At 39.5% G+C, this 17,287-nt stretch overlaps 1 long non-coding RNA gene across 1 annotated transcript; it reads right to left on the reverse strand.

The window, feature by feature from the left end:
- On the reverse strand, positions 1-1,100 carry LOC145003205 (uncharacterized). Its single transcript, XR_013661891.1, has 2 exons — positions 554-1,100; positions 1-419 (listed from the first exon to the last, which is right to left on the reverse strand). It is a non-coding gene; the product is annotated as an uncharacterized LOC145003205 (long non-coding RNA).
- Between the last annotated feature and the right edge of the window lie 16,187 nt (positions 1,101-17,287).

A 17,287-nucleotide genomic window follows, 5' to 3' on the forward strand; every position in this document is an offset into this window, starting at 1 on the left:
TTTTAAAAATTCAACCAAGCATCACATTGAAGCTACTTCCTTCTCTCAAATTCCTCTACCCACTGTCGATTTTGCCACACACACACAAACACCAATATGCACAAATTCAAACCACAATAATGCTAAGTATTCTAAGATCAATTTCTAGATTTTGAAGTAAAAAAAAAAATCTCCCAAAAATCTGATCTTATATATTTTCAATCATTTTTGCTCAATCACAAGATACGTCCCTCTCCAGCTCTTGAATCCTCCCGCCATCTTCATCTGTCACAAGCAAGGCACCTCTCACCGGAGGTGGGAGTTTTCCTGCTGCCAAGACAGCAGCCCCTCCTCTAGTCAAAGAAGCTCAAACCCAAACACCCATTTCCTCATCTGTTTTCCTGCTCTCCCTTGTCGAACGACAACAGCCCTATCGATTCCTGTGAAAAATCAAGCCCAAACATTCATTTTGTTCATCCTTTAATTCTGTTCAACATCAAATACACCCACCTAAAACCATTGATTAAATCTGTTGAATTCTGTCAAAAAAAAAAAAAACAAAAAAAGGCAATACCTGTTAATCCCATCATTTCCTGTTGAACAATCACCACCTAAATGCCCTGCGGCCTTTGTCTTTCCTTCCTCGATCAAGCAAAAGACCGGAGATGCTATCATCGTGATTGCTCCATTGAGGCAGCTGACCTCGCACCTCGTCACTACATCCACAGGGTCCGACGAAAACCCTAGTCACACCGAGCCCTCTTGCCCTCACGCCACACAACCGAGCATGAGCATTAAAGATCGAAACTCTCCGGACCGAACCTCTTCCCCTTCCCCTTCCGTCGAGGAAAACCTCCGAAAACCTTATCTGCTTTGAAGCTATTGTTGTTTCCGACCCATGGAATTCCCCCCTCCCGTGCGCAGTCGGACGAGAATAGGGAAGCCTCGTTGCTTCACCAACCTTTCCCGATGGTCACTTTGAACCTCCGTAGACTCCATCCTCTTCGCGAAACAACCGACGATATCGTGCCTGCGAGACTTCCCATTTCCTTCTCGCCGTCATCGATCTGACTTCCTTCGTTCATCTGCTTCGTCGCCTTGGTTCCATTTGCTGAAAGCTTTCGTTCATTCCTTTAATTGCCCGATCAAAACAATAGACGGGGAATTAAAAATACCTTAACCCCCTTTTGACTTCGATAAAATGACAACATTACCCTCACTATTAAACCTTTATTCAAAAATCAGTCCCATACCCCAGGTAATGTTTTGAATTATTAAAAAAACAACCCATACTTTGATAACTATCAACGAAAACAGTCTCATTTAGTCAAGAAGTTACATAACAGCCCCTATAGTTTGTTCAAGTTACAAAATCAGCACCTTCCTTGAATTATTTTAACCAAATCAATTATATATTGGTTAATTAAATTACCAAACAACCCCCAACAGTTTATATTTGTTACGGAACGGTCTCGAGCGTATTTCAAAGCTCAAGAACTGCTAAATTACGATTTCTCATCTGAAGCTTCACCAAAACGAACCGGGATCGAGATCACGCTACGAAAATGAGTTTCTACGGCCCCTCTTTTATTAATATTTGGAGGAGAATACATGCTATAACGGTGCACATCTATGTAATGATTTATAAAATATATGATACTTGTCATATATAAATTTGAACATGATAAAATTATGTAAAAAGATATTATGATATAAAAAATATTATCCGAGATACTTATTGTGTAAAACAAAAATACATTGACACACGAGGTGGAATAACCAAGTTAAGGTAAATATATAACTATTAGTTAAAATTATCAAATTAACTTTTAATATATATATATATATATATATATATATATATATATATATATATATATATATATATATATATATATATATATATATATATATCAACTATGTAAAAACTATTGTAAAATTTTATTAATATATATTTATATTGAGTATAAAAATATAACTCATTCTACAAAGTTATGGAAATCACTGCATTAAATAAAATGATCGACTTCAGAACTTAAGAGTCATTATTTGTGACATATTACATTTTATTAATCACGTGAATTATAAATATTATGAAATTGTTGGTTTCGCATTCGTTGAGTGTCTCAAATACTCACCTCTTGTCGAAGCATTCACCAAGGTCGAAGTCGTTCCAATGTTGTACCTTTCACTTGTTTACTCCACTGCCTACTACGACAAGATTCATGAAAGGATTCACTTCGAAATACACAATGAGAAGACCTCTATCTCTAAGCACCGCTTTTGTGCCCTAATTGGTCTTTCTCAAGATCAATCTCTGGTAAATCCTGAATCCATTACCACAGGTCAACTGTTTTCTATGTTTTATCAGATGGGATATACCGAAACCCTTACCACCATCACGAAGTTCAAGAAGTCCTGCCTTCCTCCTCAATGGAATGGCATTTTCACGTTGCTTTTCAAAGGACTCTCTAAGCGAAGCGCTGGCTCTGATGGTGCAAGCAAGTCTTTCATGACTACGCTTTATGGGTTGTACCATGGGATCAACTTAGATTTCGGGACTATAATCTGGCAGCGGTTGGTACAAAGCTTGGTCTCTTCTTCCAGGCATTCTGAGATCTCGTGTGGGAGATTTTGGACGATCATCACCAACTGGGCAATGGATTGCGTTAATGTTCCAATCATGGCAGATGTTCTTCTCTCCTCCATTGCTACCTTTCATACTACGAAGATTATTGTCACCGATCCAACCAAGTACTCATTTATTGGATCTATTCCGGAGGCCATGCTCGCTCCTATCTCTGCCTCGAGCAACGTTCTCCAACAATACAGGAAGCATCCATCTTCAGGTCCGAGGGAGCTTACCCCAGCCATGGTTCGCACTATTGATGAGGATGACAAACCTGCAAAACAGGGTAAGAAAGTGAAAACCCAAAAAGAGGCGCAAGTTTACAAACCCACCAAGGCGAAAACCCCTCTGAAGCGAAAGTCTGATCGAGCTGTTACCTCACCTCCGAAACCGAAGAAGCTGAAGAAGCCCGCTAGGAGGCTAATACAACAATCTTCGAGTGACTCAGATTCTGATTATGTTCCTCCCCAACACAAGATCGCTTCTCCTTCAGCATCTGAGAGCGAAAGCTCTGATGATGAGGCTTCGGGCCGAGATGATACTCTGCCTCGCTCCCCCACCCTAGAAATTCCAGTTTGTTCTCACCCTCCTTCACCTCCACCTGTAACCATCCATGTATCTATCCCTCCCATTTTTCCCATTCCAACCACTCAACCATTCACTACAATTCCCATCCCTACTCCCATATTCACAGACACAACCACTACTATAACAGGTGCTCATTCTACCACTCCCACTCCACCAATAACAACCGAACCCCTTTTCACAACCGACCCTCCACCTACTTCAAAATCCTTATCTCCCATACAATCCACTGAACCAACGCCTATTCTAGGCAGTGAGGACTTGGAATTTGATTCCACGTATTTTAGTCCCTACTGAGTGCAGAGCGATGATGATGACGATGAGCATGTTACAAAACGTCATGTTAAGGCAGTAAATGAAAATCTTGATCAACTGCTCTCATCCTCTACCTCCGACACTTATTCTGAAGCTGCATTGAAGTCCTTATTCTCCTCTGTTGTTACTGAACACAGTGTTGCTTTATGTTCTGCAGCCAAAGCAATCGAAGCCTCTACTTCCCAATGTCAACAAGCCTCAGTTGTTGTTGATGCTTCGACTAAAGAATGCAAGGAAGTGACCGCAAAAGTCGATAAACTAGTTTCTGACGCTCAAGTGTTTTTAGATTCCTTGCAGGCTGCTGCTCAAAAGGATGCTCAAACTGTAAACGCTTCAGTAGAGAACCTTCAACAGTCTCTTCAATCTGAACGATCAAACCTTGAAGCGGCAAGACAAGCTATTAAAGCAGCTAATGCATCTCTACAAGCTAATGTCAATGATCGTCTCACTCAGCTTGAGGCCAAATTAGCTGTAGAGAATCGCATTATGGATGAGCTTCACACGCGCACCTCCCTGCTGAAAATGCAAAACCTCAAGCTGTGTACTGCCACTACTGAGCTCAATGATCTCAAGTTAGAGAAGGAGGTTGTTCAGAGTTCGGTGGCTGATGTTCACTCCATCCTCCTTCATCTCATTGAAGCACATGATCCAATCATGACAATTACCACCAGACATCATCTGGCTGATAAACTTAGGCCAACATTGGACATCCTCAGTCGTATCGAGGGTGTTCTGGTGACTGGTGTCCAGCCGAAACAAGGGGGAGAAAAGAAAACTCGAGACAAGCCAACTCAACCTCCTACTGAACCGAAACCATCATCTGAACCGAAGGGTAATGAAGCTTCGATCAGTAACAAAGGGAAGAAAAAGAAGAAAATTGGAGAAGATGACACAGATGATGAGAATGATGTATATGCTGAAAAATCCTAAGAATCCTTTTCAGAAGACAAAGCTCTCTGAAAACGAGCAGGAAGAAAATCTCAAGAAACAACAGGCGGAGATGGAGCGAAAGAACAAGGAGACGGAGCTCCTAGAGTAAAAAAAGTCCATGTTTCCCGTGTGGACTTTTTCAGCCATTCTTAATTCTTTAAGAATTAGAACTCATTTTTTAAGAATCAAAACATAATTATTTAAGAATACGATGGTTATTAAAAATATTAATATGATATTACACTTCTCGAAATAATGCCTAATTTCTTATTCACTTTTCATATATTCTATTCGACTCCAAAACCAATCTTTTCTTTTGCAAATTAACAATTCCAATACATATCGAAAACATTCAAATATGAAATTACTAACGTGGGTTTGTTTATATACAAATGCTTGTTAAATATCATTTATGCAAAAAAAAAAAGGTGCAGAATGGGAATATTGTGACGTTGAGAAAAGTAAGAACACCAGCAAGGGATGAAGAAACACTGAAAAATGAGGTGATCATCACATAAACAACAGCAAATAAAATCATAAAATAAGATACCAAGAAATCATAAATCAAAATTATCATACCAATAAATCAATAATAACACAACCAATTGAACTGATGAGTACATATGTTTGTGTCCGCTGCCATAAGAACGGTGCAGAGATCAGAGTGTGTCGATCTTTGATCATAACAGAGCGGTCAGAGATTGTCGACGATGGACAATGGCGGAGCAGCCAAAAATTGAGCCGGCAACCGACCATGACGAACGGACGCCCGATTATGAAGTCACCGGTAATGGAAAAGTAGATCAGGCATCGTTTCTGTTTTACGTCTCTATGGAAAAAGGGTTGTTAACGCTTGGTGAAAGTTAATTGGTGGTGAGGAACGAGTGGTACAAGATGTGAAGATAATAGCTGGATTGTCAGGTAATCAATTAGTTTACCATAATTAAATAAAATCAAAGTTACTATTATACACTTTATCAAATGATTGGTGTAGATTGAGCCACATATTCACACAATAGTTATTATTTTTATATGAACTTAACTCTCTCTCTCTCCCTCTCCCTATATATATATATATATATATATATATATATATATATATATATATATATATATATATATATAAAAAGTCAAAGAAAAACCTCATACTTTTAAAAATTCAACCAAGCATCACATTGAAGCTACTTCCTTCTCTCAAATTCCTCCACCCACTGTCGATTTAGACACACACACACAAACACCCATATGCACAAATTCAAACCACAATAATGCTAAGTATTCTAAGATCAATTTCTAGATTTTGAAGTAAAAAAAAAAAAAAAAAAATCTCCCAAAAATCTGATCTTATATATTTTCAATCATTTTTGCTCAATCACAAGATACGTCCCTCTCCAGCTCTTGAATCCTCCCGCCATCTTCATCTGTCACAAGCAAGGCACCTCTCACCGGAGGTGGGAGTTTTCCGGCTGCCAAGACAGCAGCCCCTCCTCTAGTCAAAGAAGCTCAAACCCAAACACCCATTTCCTCATCTGTTTTCCTGCTCTCCCTTTTCGAACGACAACAGCCCTATCGATTCCTGTGAAAAATCAAGCCCAAACATTCATTTTGTTCATCCTTTAATTCTGTTCAACATCAAATACACCCACCTAAAACCATTGATTAAATCTGTTGAATTCTGTCAAAAAAAAGCAATACCTGTTAATCCCATCATTTCCTGTTGAACAATCACCACCTAAATGCCCTGCGGCCTTTGTCTTTCCTTCCTCGATCAAGCAAAAGACCGGAGATGCTATCATCGTGATTGCTCCATTGAGGCAGCTGACCTCGCACCTCGTCACTACATCCACAGGGTCCGACGAAAACCCTAGTCACACCGAGCCCTCTTGCCCTCACGCCACACAACCGAGCATGAGCATTAAAGATCGAAACTCTCCGGACCGAACCTCTTCCCCTTCCCCTTCCGTCGAGGAAAACCTCCGAAAACCTTATCTGCTTTGAAGCTATTGCTGTTTCCGACCCCTGGAATCCCCCCCTCCCGTGCGCAGTCAGACGAGAAGAGGGAAGCCTCGTTGCTTCACCAACCTTCTCCTATAGCCACTTTGAACCTCCGGCGACTCCATCCTCTTCGCGAAACCACCGACGAAATCGTGCCTGCGAGACTTCCCATTTCCTTCTCGCCGTCATCGATCTGACTCCCTTCGTTCATCTGCTTCGTCGCCTTTGTTCCATCTGCTGAAAGGTTTCGTTCATTCCTTTAATTGCCCGATCAAAACAACAGACGGGGAATTAAAAATACCCTAACCCCCTTTTGACTTCGATAAAATGACAACATTACCCTCACTATTAAACCTTTATTCAAAAATCAGTCCCAAACCCCAAATAATGCTTCCGATTATTAAAAAAACAACCCAGACTTTGATAACTATCAATGAAAACAGTGTCATTTATTTAAGAAGTTACATAACAGCTCCTATAGTTTGTTCAAGTTACAAAATTAGCCCCTTCCTTGAATTATTTTAAACAAATCAATTATATTTTGGTTAATTAAATTTCCAAACAACGCCCAACAGTTTTTATTTGTTACGAAACAGTCTCGAGAGTATTTCAAACCTCAAGAACTGCAAAATTACGATTTTTCATGTGAAGCTTCACCAAAACGAATCGGGATCGAGATCACGCTACGAAAGTGAGTTTCTACGGCCCCTCTTTTACTGTTTTAATATTTGGGGGAGAGTACGTGCTATAACGGTGCACATCTATGTAATGATTTATAAAAACTATGATACTTGTCATATATAAGTTTGAACATGTTAAAGATATGTAAAAAGATATTATGTAATCAAAAATATTATCCAACATATTTATTGTGTAAAAGGAAAATACATTGACATACGAGGTGGAAAAATCAAGTTAATGAAAATATATAACTATATAAAGAACATAATGGCTTCAACCGTAGCCGCCATATTAGCCTCCCCAACTTCAGAAAAAACCCTAGAATGCCCCAACCTTCATTTTGTGAGATCTTTGTTGGAATAGTGTCTAAGGCTGCAACTATATTAGGCAAGTATTTGACCCGATTGTGCATGGTCCTTTTGGGTTGCCTTCACCATAGCAACTTGGTAAGATGATTTATTATGAGAGAATAGATATTATTAATATATTATGAGAATAATATAAGGGATAATAATATAGTTATTTGATTAATATAAGTCATAGATTAATTAGTATTAATTTGGTGACATAAAGAGATTAATTAAATAAGAGGGTATATACTGTCAATTGCTTGATAGTTAAACTTTAGACTGTAAATCCATATTGATATGCATTGGACGGATTCTAGAAGCTAAGGCTTGCTTCAAATCATCCAAGGGGTTATCTAAGGAATGGATTTGGATTGCTTTGAGTAATAGTTATCCAACTAGGGTTTGAGTTGTAACCCTTAAGGAGTCTACAACTATAAATAGACCCTATGGTAGAGAGAATTCGGTACATCATCTAAAGTAGAGAACCCCTTGCCGAATTCCTTCTTTCTCCCCTCTCTCAAATCATCCTCTTTGCTAGTTGGTGTTTGTAAGCCATTAGAGGAGTGACAATTGTGACTCTAAAGCTCCAAGAACAAGAAGATCAAACAAGTGTTTCAAGGTATGATTCTAATTCTGGTTTTGTGTTGTTCTTATACCTAATAAGTCATTAGGAGTCTTGGATTCAAAGCATGTTTAATAGAGAAACCTAGATCCGAGCATTAGGGTTTGTATACGCACTTAGGAATGTTCTTATGTACAAAACCCATCAGTGGTATCAGAGCCTTGATTGGTTTCTATTAAATTGATGCTTGAATGTTTGAATCTTAACTGAAAAATTCGATTTTTTATGTTTCTGAGTCATGGACTCGGCGAGTCCTATAGTGGACTCGGCGAGTTGGCCTGACTCGGCGAGTCCGAGCGTCAGGATTAGCCAAAAACGGGATTTTTTCATATTTATCTTATGGAAACTTACCTCAATCATATTAGATCAACCCTAATCCGATTTTATGATATATATGACTACATTTTTGATCTAATTGAAGATAATTATCAATTAATAAAATATTTAATTTCCTTATATGATAATTATTAATCAAATATGGATAATTATGTGATTAATTGTTAATTTAAATTATTTGTTATTTGATCCTTTATGTTTTAAATTTTTAAAACTTGTCCTCAAGTGTTGAAATTTATGTTTTGTGATTAAGAGTTTAATTTAGACAATTTAAATTTCAAACCCAAGAATTTTACAACTTTAAAATACAACCCTATACTAATATAATATTACAAGTTTAATATATATATATATATATATATATAACTTAAATGCTAGTCTTACCGTTAGTAGGCCTCATTCACGAAGCCGGTCTATAAGGTGGGTATAAGGTTGCGGCCTATAAAATGGCGCTTAATGGGTGTACACTCACACCCACCGCTCGCTTGATTGGTGGAGGATCGTTAGCCGAACGGGTAGGATAGGGCAACCTCATCCTCTCATTAAAATTATAATAATAAATACAAACTAACTACATGTTTTCTTAAAATTTCCCAATCTTAGTTACTTTAGAAAAAGTGAATTGATGCAATCCCATGAAATTACACTTTGCACCTTGCTAAGAAGTTAGTGGAGCGTGTGTGGTTTACCGGCACACTAATTGGTTCTAAGCGAAGGCGGCAAAGGGTGATTCATTGTTTATCATAGTTCGATGGAGCGTGTGTGGTTTATCGACACATCGAGTAGGTGATCATTACAATGAAGGCACTATGTTAATTTGCATGGTAATTCACACCCGCTTTGTGATCATCGGTATCCCAATCACAAACAAGAGGGGCATATCGAGATTTAAACATGCCATTGAAAATTTTCAATGAATCTCATCCAAACCTAGGAATTCTCAATGAATTTAGGACTTAAAGTTATGTTTTTCATGGTGGAGAATTAGTGAATCGTCATTCACTTACCTTCAAATTGTTTGCATGTTAGATTACGGCATCCCTTTTCTAATGCGTAAATATTGTTGTTGGATCCTAGCCCTAATTTCTTATTGGGTGAATATTAGGGATTCATATTCTAATCAATCTTTGTCCTTTCTATTTATAGATGTCAAACGCCAACAATGCTGCTGCGAGTTTTTTCACTTTGATGAGCCCTTGTCAAAAGGTCACCTTTGATGGAACGAACTTTAGCGAATGGATAAGATACATTCGCATGATTGCTCGCTATGAGGATAAGGAGTATGTCCTCGATGAGAAGCTCGAGAAAATCTACCCCGAAATTGCTACTCCTGCCGAAATCACCGCTTTCGAAACTCACGAGCGTGATGCAACGAAAGTACATTGCATCATGATCGCGACTATGAACTCCAAATTCCAAAAGTCCTACGAGGACATGTATCCATACGAAATGCACCAAGACTTATTGGAGAGATACCATCAAAACGTGAGACAAGAGCGTTATGAGATTTTCACGAACATGATTTCCGCTAAGATGGGTCATGGAGAGTCTCTTACCATGCACTTGCAAAAGATGCAAAGGTATGTCGACTGCCTTCGCAAGTTAAATGTTGACTTTGGGGAAGACTTGGCGAGCGACATGGTGCTTCACTCTTTGCCTCCGAGCTACAATCAAATTAGGATGACCTATCACATGAACAAAGAAGAGATCACCCTAAGCAAACTCCAAGGTCTCTTGAGGGTCGCTGAGAGCAACTTCAAGGACAAGTCTGTTGCACCAACTCCCAATCCGCCCGCTGCTCCTGTCTTGGCAATTGGACAAGGAAAGGGAAAGAAGAGGAAGGCTTCGTCAAAGAACTATCGCAAGGTGAAAGCCCGAGATGGTGCCTCTTCTAGTGGGACCAAAGTTGATCCCGCTAAGCCCTGCTCTAATCCGAAGGAGGCAGAGTGCCACCACTGCCACAAGATAGGACATTGGAAGAGAAGCTGCCCGGAGTACCTGCAAGCCATCAAGGAAGGAAAGATCAAGCCATCTTTCGCAGGTATATATACAATTAAATCTAGCGATTCATCTCACAATACTTCTTGGGTTCTTGATACCGGTTGTGGTTACCACATTTGTTCCAATGTGCAGGGACTAAGAAGAACTAGAGACGTGGAGCATGGAAGAATAAATCTAATCATGGGGAACAGAAGATCATTGCCTGTGACCAAGATTGGAGTGTATTCTTTAGTGCTTAGGAATAGTTTATCTTTAGATTTGAACAATTGTTGCTATTCGCCAGAAATGGCTAGAAACATCATCTCTTTTCATGGTTTGTTTAGACAAGGTTTTAGATTTTCTTTTAATAATGAGAATGGTTCTATTTTAGCTTATCTAAATGGTGTCTTATACTTTGAAGCTATACCATGTAATGGAATTTATGAAACTATTATGATTGTTGATAACTTAGGAAATGATGTTTTGTACTTGGATTCTTCCAATAGTATGGATAAGGCATCCTTATGGCATTGTCATCTTGGACATGTCAACAAGAAACGCATAGCCCAACTCCAAAAGGATGGAGTGTTGGTGTCATTCGACCTTAGGGAAGATTACACATGCGAATCTTGTTTACTCGGAAACATGACTAAGTCACCCTTCGCTGGTACGTGCGAAAGGGGTGAGGGTCTATTGGACCTCATACATACCGATGTATGTGGACCGTTTAGATCTACCATGAAGGATGGAAACCGCTTCTACATGACTTTTACCAATGACTATAGTAGATATGGGTATATCTACTTAATCAAGCAAAATTCAGAAACTTTTGAAAAGTTCAAAGAGTTTAAGAATGAAGTGGAGAATCAATTGGGCAGGAAAATCAAGATGCTTCGATCTGATTGAGGAGGAGAGTACCTAAGTCTTGAATTCCACGATTATCTCAAGGAGTGTGGAATAGTTTCACAATTGACGTCACCTACGACACCAAAATTGAATGGTGTGGCAGAAAGGCGTAATCGAACCTTGTTGGACATGGTTCGCTCTATGATGAGTCGTGCTTCACTATCTATCTCTTTTTGGGGGTATGCCTTAGAGACTGCCGCCCATATCCTTAACTGAGTCCCTACTAAGAAGGTTGCCAAAACACCTTACAAGATGTGGATGGGGAAAGCTCCTTCGTTAGCACATATCAAGGTTTGGGGTTGCGAGGCTTTCGTAAGACGAGATACTCACGACAAGCTCGAACCTCGTAGTGAGCGATGTATTTGCATCGGCTACCCGCAGAAATCCTTTGGATATCTCTTCTATAGACCGAAGGACAATGTTGTCTTTGTTGCGAGGAGAGGAGTTTTCCGAGAACGAGAACTCATAGGCCAAGGAGACAGTGGGAGGTAAATCGATCTTGAAGAGATTCAAGAATCGATAGATGAAGGAACCACTACCGCTGGCGATCTACCCAAGCAGGAAACTCCGCTTGAACCGATTGACATATCATTACCTCTTAGAAGTTCCGAGAGAGTTAGGTTTCTACCCCAGTTGTATGGTTTTCATATTACTACCGAAGGGGACACGTATATTAGTGATAGTACACTAATAAATCTTGATGAACCTAATAGCTATAAGGAAGCCATGGCAGGCCCGGAGTCTGCGAAATGGAAAGAGGCAATGGATAGCGAGATCCAATCCATGTATGATAACCAAGTTTGGAATTTGGTTGATAATGTACCCGGACGTAAGACCGTTGGGTGCAAATGGATCTTCAAAAAGAAGACCAACGTGGATGGAAAGGTACACACGTATAAAGCACGATTAGTTGCGAAGGGCTTTACTCAAACTCCCGAAGTTGACTATGAAGAGACCTTCTCACCAGTTGCGAAGATAAAATCGATTAGAGTGATGCTAGCTATTGCCTCATTTCATGATTATGAGATTTGGCAAATGGATGTCAAGACCTCTTTCCTTAACGGGAAGTTGGCTGAGGATGTTTACATGGCTCAACCAGAGGGGTTTGTGGATCCGAAGCATCCGAATAGAGTGTGTAAGCTTGAAAAGTCCATTTATGGACTAAAGCCAGTGTGAGTGTAGTAAGCTTTCTCGTTCTATATGTCGATGACATATTACTCATAGGAAACAACGTCCTGACTCTGCAGGAAGTTAAGTCCTGGCTCAGGAAGTGCTTTGCTATGAAGGACCTCGCAGAGGCTTCCTATATTTTGGGAATACGGATAGTAATAGAGAGAAGTAAGAGACTAATAGGGCTTAGTCAGAACACTTACTTAGAGAAGGTACTAAAACGTTTTAGTATGGAAAACTCGAAGAAGGGAGAATTACCGATACAAAGCAATGCCAAGTTGAGTAAGACTCAAAGTCCGAGTACCGAAGCCGAGATAACTGATATGAGCCGAGTTCCATACGCTTCCGCAGTTGGCTCAATCATGTACGCTATGACTTGTACTTGCCCTGATGTAGCCTTTGCTTTGATCATGGTTAGTAGATATCAAGGGAATCCAGGAAGAGTCCATTGGGTTGCGGTGAAGAATATCCTTAACTACCTTCGGAGGACGAAGGAATGGTTCTTAGTCCTTGGAGGGAGTGATGACTTGAAGGTGTGAGGGTATAGTGATGCCAGTTTTCAGACCGATAGGGACAACTACCATTCGCAGTCGGGCTGGGTCTTTACCCTGAATGGAGGAGCAGTAACTTGGAAAAGTTCCAAGTAGGAAACCGTAGCTGATTCAACGTGCGAATCAGAGTACATTGTAGCGAGCGAAGCGTCGAAGGAGGCAATATGGCTAAAGAACTTCATTGGTGATCTTGGAGTTGTACCTGCCATAAGGAGCCCATGGAGATTTTCTGTGATAATGAAGGTGCGGTTGCCTTGACCAACGAACCAAGAGATCATGGTAGATCACGACATATCAATAGAAAATATCACTTTATTAGACATTGTGTAGAAGAAGGACAACTCGTAGTGAAGAGGATATCATCAAAAGATAACCCAGCAGATCCGCTTACGGAGGGACTCAGTAGGGTTAAGCATTTGCAGCATGCTAGGAGTATTGGGCTGAAGGATGATATTAGCATAGATTAGATAGTATTAGAAACGCGTAATAGATAAATGTAATTAACATTTGATGATTAAATAAAGGAGTTTTATTTATAAGTAATGTTACTATCTTATGTTAATTGTTTAACTATTGTTTCGCTTTGCATGTTTTCACTTCCAGAATAATTGAGTTTATTAAGAATAATCAAATTGTTCAAATATTCCACAATCATTCATATGTCGGAAGTAGATATGAATGAAGATTGTCATGAATAGGTGTGTAGAGTGTCTAAATGGTGTTAGACATAGCAAAAGATTGCTGCAACGTTCATGAGTACTTATGAACTATATTGAGCATTGGAATAAACCCGTGCTTGCTGGAATCACCTTATGGAATGTGATAGTAAATGGGTGATCGCAAGACGATAATATCATGTAGTCTTAAAACTGAATCCTTTTCTGTATAATCACTACATGCTACATGTGGTAGAGGTGCTCAAGTATTCACCATTGGTGATTGCTCTTACACAAATCAAATCACTGTCAATGTCCCTGTTATCACAATTTTATACTATTACTTCCTATGACAAGAACAAGGAACGCATCTACTTCGAGATCTTTAATCTCAAGACCTCCATCTCTAAAGCCCACTTCAGTTCTTTACTAGGGCTTGCTGTTGATGCATCTGTTATTTCTCCTGATTTCATCATTACGACTCAGTTATTCTTGATGTTCTATGAGATGGGTTATACTGATGTCCTCACTACAGTGACTAAATTCAAGAAGTTCTGTTTGCCACCGCAGTGGAATGGATTACTGACTCTTATCAACAAGGGTTTGGCGGAACGAGTAGCCGGGTCGGATGGTACTAGCAAAGGTTTTATGACCATTATCTATGGTCTCTATCATGGTATTAACCTGGATTATGGTTATGTTATCTGATCGCAACTAGTGAAAAGTATCAACTCCACCACTAGATATTCAGAGATTTCTTGTGGTCATTTCTAGACGATAGTGACTCGAAGGGCTATTAAGCATTTTCAGATTCCAGTTATGACTGATGCTCTACTTTCCACTGTGGCTACTTTTCACACCAAGAAGATTATCTTCTCTAATGCAACTAAGTTGTCCTGCAGTGGTTCGATACATGAAACTATGTACAGGTGTGTGACAAACGAAAGTAAGGTAATAACTGAATATCGAAAGCTACCTCCAACGGGTCCATGACAACTAACTCCTGAAATGCAAGAAGCATTAGATGCTGTTGAGAAGCCTACAAAGCGAGGGAAAAAGGCAGATACCAAGAAAGTGGGAACCGAAGGTCCATCTGCTAAGCCTGTCAAATCCAAGAAGAGAGAAGCTAAAAAAGCTGCATGTTCGGCTTCAAAGAAAATTAAGAAGATGTCAAGGTATCGAAAGCATCCTTCTCCTTCTAGATCTGGTCATGATGACGAGCAGTCTACTGATGAAAAAGAAGAAGTTTAACATGACGATTCTACAAGAGGTAACACCCCTCCTCGTTCTCCAACTCCTACTGAACACAATAAATACAAGGTTCCAACTCCTCCTCCATCGAAGCCTACTGTTCAAGTTTCGGTTTCTTCTATTCCACCGCCGGTTTCTTCTCAGCCAATTTCACAAACTCCTTCAACTCAAATGATTGCTACAGTTCCTCCACCTCTACCAGTTAGCACAATACCAATATCTACAACTCCACTCCCACCTCCAATTATTTCTCAAGTTGCTTCTACTACTACCCTAATCACTACAAATTCACCTAACTCTCTAGTAATAGTCAATGTATCTGATACGGGGGCTAATACTAAAATCGACACCCCAGTTACACCCAAACCTCTTTCACCCTCACCCTCAAGTGATTCTACTCCTACTCTCGGTGGTGATAATTTTGAGTTTCACTCAACATATTACAATCCTTACCGACTTCTCTTTGATGAAGATCATGAAGCTTTTATTCGAAAACAACAATTGCAGGGTATTCATGATAAGCTTGATCAACTGTTCGCTTCTTCAACAAATAATAATGATGTGGTTATGAAGGCCTTTTTAGACACAACTCTTGAGCAGTACACAGATTCCATTGATAAATCCACAAAAGCGGTTGATGACTCCACGTCCCTTTGCAAGAAAGCAACAACCAGTGTGTAAGAGCTTATTCAAGAATCTAAGGTCTTTCTTGATTCCCTTAAGGGTCATGCTGATATGAATGCAGCTAATGTGATTGCAATGGATGATTCCCTATCACAATCTCTTCAAGCAGAGACAAAAAAATTTGATTCAGTTAGGTCTGACATTCAAACCGAGAACCATTCTCTCATTAGCTCAGTTAATTCTCGCTTAGAGAAGCTTCACGCTGACTTGGCAATGGAAAACACAATAATGGATGATCTGGCTCGCAAAAATACTTAGATTCAAGTTCAGAAAGCTCAGCTTTCTCAGGCGGATAAGGAAATTGATTCATTTAAAACTGAGCATCCAGTTCTAAAAAGTTGTGCCTCTGATGTTCTTAATCTTTTGAGTAATGTTATTCATGCTCATGATCCAATTCTTACTCTCACAATCAGGAATCATTTGACATCCAAACTTCTTCCAAAAATTGAAATCCTAAGCTAGATGAAGGGTGTTACGGAGCCGATCGTCACTCCATAACAAGGGGGAGATGGTGTTGTGAAAGTTGTGAAAACTCTTCCCGTTCCACCCAAAGTTGTTGTCAAAATAGAACCGAAGGGTAATGAAGCTTGGGTATCTGGTGTTCAAGATAAGAAGAAGGGCATTTCTGGTGAAAGTAATGAAGATAATGGAACGATAACCGAAGTCCTGAAGCGAAAGCAAAGGGACAAAGAGTTAGATGATAATCTTCATATCACTAAAGAGATAGAAGAGAGAGAAAGAAAGAAGAAGCAAGAGTATGATGCTCATGTTTGCAAGAAGGCTTTGTTTCCTCCCTAGACTAGGGATATACTGATCAAAGAAGCAATTGAGTTTCCTAGCATGTACTGGATGGAACCTGTTGTCTCTTTTGATTGTGATAACTCGAGGGACTCTCAATTTGATATGCCTATAACCAAAAAGGCATTTATATTTCACTGTTTTGATTCAACAGTTGAAGTTCCCTCTCCTCATCTTCAGGTTGATCGTGATGTTATTGACTACTATCTCAAGTTCGGTCAACCTCAATACCTGACGTGGAGTGCTCAGAAGATAACCACTGTCAAGGTGATGAAACCCTCACCTACTGGAAAAATTTTCAATATTCAGTTTCGAATAACCAGAGGTTCAGACAACTCGGTCCATACAATTTCTTTGGTAGATCTTCCTAACCTAAATCCTCGTGATTGTGTTTTACAGTTTAATATTTTTCTCACGAATTCGAAGGAGTATGAGCTGATCCTCAATCTTCTTAAGAGGATGCTGGCCTCTTATATCCTTGATGTTGCAAAAATGGATGAAGAGGTGGCTCATGTTATGAGGAAGAGACCGACTGTGAAGCCTACTGGAAAACCTGGAGATGTTAACAAAATGAAACTGGGTCAAATCGACTGTACTAATCTTACTGTCATGTTCACAAGAGCCGAAGGTGAAAGGTTTTTGTTTGCTCTTGTTGATAAGCACTTGTTCTCTACTGACTACTTAGAACACATTCTTGATATTATTCACCGATGTAAGCAGAACAGAGAGTCGGACAAGAATAATTTCACCGACATGCTTCAGTGGTATATCACTTTTCGTCAAAATCTGTTGGCCATTATACCCAACGTGTTCAAGAAATCTTCTATTGGTCCACAGAACTAAGCTCTCGCCTTAATTGACGCAAAGGG

This window comes from Lactuca saligna, chromosome 6, assembly GCF_052625555.1.
Source record: "Lactuca saligna cultivar CGN05327 chromosome 6, ASM5262555v1, whole genome shotgun sequence".
Classification (NCBI taxonomy): domain Eukaryota; kingdom Viridiplantae; phylum Streptophyta; class Magnoliopsida; order Asterales; family Asteraceae; genus Lactuca; species Lactuca saligna.